The following is a 6694-nucleotide window of genomic DNA, read 5'->3' as shown; positions in this document are numbered from 1 at the left end:
GAGCAGAACGACAAAAATGTAAACTAGAAACCATAATGACGTGAGGCATTGAAGTGCTTTAAGTGGGCTGAGAACGAAGAGCTCTCGGAAGACAGACGAGGAGGAAATTTACCTTGATATGAGCAGGAAAGGTGGGCGACGAAGTGTAAGGAGCAGATGGTAAACTTCCGGTGAGGAAACGGTCTGCCACCCAAAACATTATTATTATAATTAAAATACGAGGGCGTAGACGTGCCAGAGCGACCGAGGCGTAGTTCAATACGGCCATGTCCACACCCGCTGCGCACGGTCCGCCACGTACCTGCTCCTCTCAGAAGAAAAACAGATGTGACGAAACACAGTCGCGGCTTCCTGTGATACTTTAGGAACACTGTCATGTCACCCTGTCGACCCGCGTCCCCAACCACCATGAAAAAGCAATACTGCGGGACGTTCTTCAAAAAGTGGCCAAGATGCCACGATGCTCGCTTGGCCTCTGACGGATCTGGTGTTAAGGAAACCCTGTGGCTGTCATCAGCTATTCCCGTGAGGCTCATTCCTTCCAGAACCTTCATCAGACTTCACGAGCTACACCTCGCTCTTCATCAAACACAGGTTGGTTCGTTTGTTTCGGCCTCACCTCTACCTCGTTGCCTGACACAGGGAGGTTCCGCTGGCGAAGCTTAGCAGCGGCTGAAATCGCAGACGGCCACGGGCTTTGTAGGACATGTTTTCGTGTCCTGCTGAAATCTAGCAGCGCGTGGGGTCCAGGGAAGGAGGGACGGGCGGCTCGGGGACCCCTGACAGTTCGGCCAGCGTGCGCGTTGTGGTTTCTCTTGGCACAGCGACTATGTGTGTTGAAATAAAAGTTCTGTCCCAGTGACCCTCAGAGTCTGTGACCTTTTTCTGTTTGGTTAACGAAAAGCATGTTTTAAAAATTTCCTTTTGTTAACAAATCCTCAAATTTCCTACCTTAGGAGAAAAAGCACTATAATTTCTCCCGAGGCTACTGAATCCGAGGACAAAATGTAAACTAGAAACCATAATGTAACCTCCCCAGAGTGGGCAGTTAAAACCTCGCTGTCGACCAGTGGGAAGAGCCTTAAAAATGACCCTGAAAACCACGAGCAAAACATCGAGAGTCACCGAGGGGTGAGCGCATGGCCCTGGGACCCCCCTCCATCTTTCCGTGACACTGAGTCATGCAAAAAATCCAGGTCCCTTCTCTTTAAAAATAATTGCTCATGCTAGGACTTCAGACGGAACACCTGTGTTTAATTTTGTGGTTAAGCGCTAACTGGCTCGCGTTCTCAGCTCTGTCTGCATGAGGCAGTCACCTGGGGAGCTTTGAAAAGTCTTACAACCCCCCTAGCACCCCGACCAATTAGACCAGAATCTCAGGCTGAGGACCCCCGAGGCAGCATTTCTTAATGTTTCTCAGGTGAGTGTAATATAATCGCCAAGTTTGAAACCGGTATTGACTTCTCGTCCCGATAAGCCGTTTCACGTCTCCACCTACGCTTGTCCACCTGTGGAATGGACTCTTTCAGATGTCCCGGTCCCTCCCGCTCTGTGTCAGGAAGCAGGGCGGGCGGGAAGGGATTTGGCTAAAAGCATTTCCAGCATGCTCAAGAGAGCCCTTCTGGACATCGGAGTCACCCAGATGGTCCCTCAGAGGGGTTTCACAGAAGCCACAAAATGTGTCAGTGTCCTGTAAGGTCACTACTCAGGGGAAAAAAAATTGAAATTTCCTATGAACTCATGCAAAAGCAAAACCAAGATGTTAACCACACACCTGCAGGCCGAGAAGGCTCTCACTGCGATATACCTTCGTGAAGCACACCTACGGCCCCTCGTCTTCCTGAGTTTACGTCTCTCTACCAGTGGCCATGCCGGGGTCCGTGCCCGATAACTTCCTCTGACAGGCGGGGGTCTGGCCGCCATCCCTTGGACAGCTGGCTCCACGTTCCCCCTGCCACGCCGGGGACTCGGCTCTCTCCGGCTGCCTCACGCCTCACTAACTAATCCAGAGTCAGCACCTCTGTTAGAAACACCGGTTGTTAAAGCCGGAGCGGATATCGGAGCAGGTGGGCTGTGTGGGCTGAGATGCTACGCCCACCGATCCGCAGAGGAAAGGGACTGTGCCGTGCAGTTAGTTCACCGCGCTCTGTGACACACACCGCCGTGTGCCAACTCGGAGCCAGGAGGAGGCACCAGGCCCGCAGGCGCCAGGCCGGAGTCCCCCGGCTCTGCCTGAGACCCGCCACGCAGCACGAGCTGAAATCGCACCTGGAGTTTCTTTGCTCTATCGTGTAAGAGTCTGGGGCGGAGACCTTGGCTTTGTGTCTCAGAATCCTGAGCCCAGCATGCTGCTTTGGGTACAAAAAGATGATGAATCAAGAGAGAAGAGAGAGCGTTAGAGATTTAAAAAAAGAAGAAGAGAGAGTTCTTTCTTCCTGCCACAGAAGAACTCACTGTGAGGTCCCTTTCACACTGTGCTTCTAGGGACCTGGATGGCTGTTTAGAGACCGTCGATTACCTGGCACGTGAGCAAAAATCAGAAAAAAGATGATAAACATAGTTTCTATTTCACAGGCCTTTCATCTGTGCTTTCTCACTGGGTTCTCAGGTCTTCCCTGATTCCGGCTTAAGTGTAAAAGGTTTTGTTTGGTATATTCGGTTTTCTTAGCTGATGTCGATAACAGCGAAATAGTGAATGACAAAGTAGGGCACAATTCACTCCAATAAAGAATTGGACAGTATGACTCAGTGTGCAGAAGACACATTCCTTCCTGTATTTATTCGTTCATTTGGTAAATATATTTTAAGTGCCTATTGAGTGTCAGACTTTGTGCTAGGTGCCTATTGTGGCTCATAATTAGCAACACGTAGTGTAGAACATGGAGTTTTTAGGTGATAAACGCTTAACCTAAAGTTCTCTGTAATAGAAAATCTCTTCATCTTTCTGGCCGTCTCAGCCAGACAGTTTACACTTAAAGTATTGACGTGAGGAAAGGTGACACTGTACCATGTAAAGGACATAAAAAGCACCGAATGAAGAGAGTTTTATTTTCTCTCCCTCTCCTAATTCACAAATTAGTGCCAGGTTAACTGATTAATAATCACGTGTACCCTTTTTCTCACTGGCTTCCCCCGCTATTTGTAAGGAGCGTGCTCCTATGAAGACATCCTTTGGCTGAAACAGCATAAAACGAAAAATATACCCCACTTTCAAAAGTTCGTGTTAGACCACTTTGCTTTTACGAAAGACTTAAAACCCTAGAACCTATTGTCATTAATCGAATGAAATCCAAAGAGGATTTGTGCATTTACAGAATAAGCCATTACTGTACTAACAGGTATAAAAGACTTAGGTATCAAACTTCCAGAGGTAAGACACCCTCCTTCTTCGGCAAACGCAGAATCAGCTGAAAATCGAGGCAGGTGGGCACCAGGGAGCTGGACCCGGGCTCTGTGACCTCTGAGGCTGCTCTCGGAGGGCTGGGCTCGTCAGAAATGCATTCCTAGAAGGCGTAAGCGTTGGCTGACACACGAAATACACTCCCCGCAAAGACACAAGGTTCGTAATGACAAAGGAGAAGGGAGGGCTTCGCAGCAAAGAGCTCGAGATGAAAAGGGGGCGTCACTCAGCTCGACGCTTCCACTGCTTGCCACTCGCTCCCAGCCCGTGTGTGTCAGGAACCAGTGAACCAGTCCCGGGGCGGAGATGAGGGGGATGAAGAGAATCCAGTCACGTCCCCTCCTGAAGAAGCGCGTGCCACGTTTCATCCTGAACGAGTGTCGGCGTCGTGTCTTTAAGAAAGCAACGCCATGCAGGGCGTCTTTGGTGGACACCGTCCAAACTCCCCATCGTCGATGGGTTCGTTCCGTAATGTATTTCTCTAACGTGCCAGACAGACCGTATTAGGTTAAAAGCAACTTGCGACAGCTGCTTTCCGCCGCTGCCTGTCACACCTGCTCTGTCGTCCCTCTGCCAGACATGAACAGGCACGCTCATTTTTAGGTTTTAAAAAGTTGAGTCAAGTCTAATAGCAAAACTTCGGTCTTCTGTTTAACGGAACGTTTTTCCTCCCATCCGCCGACACAGGCCACCCCGTGAGTGTGGAGATGAGTCGGGGGGAGGCCGGGTCAGCGTCTCCTCTTTCCTCTTTTGGGGTTTTGAGTCTGGAACTTACAAGGGAAGAGCTTCGGCTACGTGAAAAAGTTGCTCTGGACCGTGTCTTACCGTCTCAGAGGATGAATGAGGTTCGACTTCTCCATTTCTCGGATGCACTTGTGGGAGGGTTTGCAAACACCCATCCCCATAAAACCTCGCTTCCTCTAAACGTTATTTTTCAATGAGACAATATCGGGCATTGGGAAAAGTATAAGACTTGGAGTTAGCAAGACGTTATCTGTTCCAGACCTGAATCTTACGCTAACTAGGACCTCGGGCTGGCTCCTTCCGGCTCTGAGCCCTTGTTTGCGCAGCGGAGGTGACACCCTCACGGCAGGGTGCACAGAGGAAGTGCGCAGAGCTAAGTCGACGGCCCCGGTGAGCCTGGCACACGGATGGGCGCCGGCGACCGTGTCCTCAGCGTCTGTCCTTCGCTTCGTCCTCCCCGCATCCGTCGCTGCTCCCCGCCACTCACGGGGTATTTCTCTCTCAGTTCATGGCCATCGAATCAGGTCCAGGCCGACTCTAGAACACAGCGACTTGCAGTACGTGTCGGCACCCAGCATCCCTGACTCCTAACAAAATAGCTTAATTGAAGCTGTTTTACATTTCACCTAAATAATATTGATTTCTTCCCAGGTAAGAAAAAGCTTGGTAATTTTCACTCACCCCTTGGGGTTTTATTATGAAGTGACAAACACTCAAGTCTTTGTGTGGCTGTTTCTGCGAGGAACTTTCTCCAGCCTCACAAAGGTTCACGCAGAGCCCACGGCGCCCCGTCTGACCTGGCAGCTCCCCAAGTGCACACCTGCACGCCTCCTCCCCTGCTCTCTCAGCCTGCCCCCCAATAGCTCGGCGGGGGAGGGGGGGGCGTGCATGTGTTTAACCCCCGCTCCAAATACAGAAGGCATCGTTTTTCTAGCACTGGTTTGGAGACCTCATTGGAGCTGATGGGACCTGCTCCCCCAAACACAGCAGGAGCCTGCACGCTGCGCCTGAGCAGATGCACCCCACGGAGACCCCGCAAGCCGGCAGCACCTGGCTCTCTGCAAGGGCCACGCGACACGCTCAGGGAGCAGAGCCAACAGCTGCGCCTCTGCCACCTCTGCACCGGCAGCCATCGGCCACCACGCGGGACACGCTGGCACCTGCCTGCCCCGGGCTCCCTCCGCCTCCAACCCTCATACGTGAGAGCAAACACGCACACGTAAGCAGTACTCACACACACATGCACACACATACTCGTGCATGTCCTCACGCACATGCACGAGCAACCACACACACGCATCCACATGCACGCGAGTGTGCACGCACACTTACTCGCACGCCCACTCTCTCCCACACGCCACCCTCCACGCCCCTCATGCACGAGCCTTCACGCGGGCCGATCTCTTACTTCCAGACCCGGCCGGGCCGTCTCAGCCTCCACTTCCCACGCGAGCCCACTTCCTGCGGAAGAACGGAAGGCCCATCAAAGCCAGAAAGTGAACGCTGGTCACTGCTGCCCCCTTAAAAACATGCCTCTGGGCAAGACGCCAGGCGAGGGGAAGCGAGGCATTAAAATCCGCACCTAATACATAAACGTAGCAAAAGCATTCCCAACCCGCCAGATCGCTCCTACGAGACTGGCTTTCCGAACCAGGAGTCAAGGCCAAGGTGGAGTCAGTACCCGGGGCCTCTCCCCGCCCAGCCTGGGGCAGCTTCCCCGTGGCTCAGCGCTTCTCACGCCCTCCACACGCGGCTGCGTGTCCTTCGTCTGCCCTATGGGTGCTCAGGCTCTGCGTGGGGGGCTCGCGGCAGACCCAGGAGGATCCAGACCCCGGGGCCGCAGGCTCCGCATTCAGCCCGGCCCGCCACCTTCCTCCTAGGGGCCGGACGGCCTTGAGGCCAGTGCGGCATGACTGGGGTCAAAGATCGGACTTGGTGTCAGCCCACGGTGGCAGCAGACGACGGTCAAAGCTGTTCCCTCAGAACAAAGGGCTCTGAGTGACCCCTTGACGGGGCTGCATGAACCCTCTTAAGCGGCCATCAGAACAAACATAAATATCGGCCCTCAGTGAGGAAAAGACAAAAACACTTTATTCCAGTCTGCACGCTCCTGTCACTGGTAGGATGGCATAGTGCGTGTCCCTGTGTCATGGACAGCATGTCCTTTAAGACATTTTGAATTAATTTTTATGTTTGGTTTAAAAAAAGAATCATAATAATAACTCTTGGTTAAAAAAGAAAAGTGTGCACACATGGTGCACACGGCGATCGGTTATATTGTTCATATGCCCAGCACTGCAGTCAGGACGAGCAAAGCGTGTACCTATCCCAGTATATTTAACACGGCTTTAGCGGGAGGTCGGCCAGAGCCGCGGGGCCAGATCCGGCCGCCAACCTGCGAGGTGTGAAACCGCGATGTCTGCGGAGCTCGGCAGCGTGGAGGGCGATGAGCCTGGGTGTCAGCGCTTCGAGTCTGGGACTGCGGCATTGCGCCGGGTAACAGAGGCGGGCTGGCCCATGCACCTGGAAGCCTTTACCACCTGGCCCTTC

The sequence above is a fragment of the Pteropus vampyrus genome, unplaced genomic scaffold (genome assembly GCF_000151845.1).
Source record: "Pteropus vampyrus isolate Shadow unplaced genomic scaffold, Pvam_2.0 Scaffold105, whole genome shotgun sequence".
NCBI lineage: Eukaryota > Metazoa > Chordata > Mammalia > Chiroptera > Pteropodidae > Pteropus > Pteropus vampyrus.
This window is presented reverse-complemented; position numbering follows the sequence as displayed.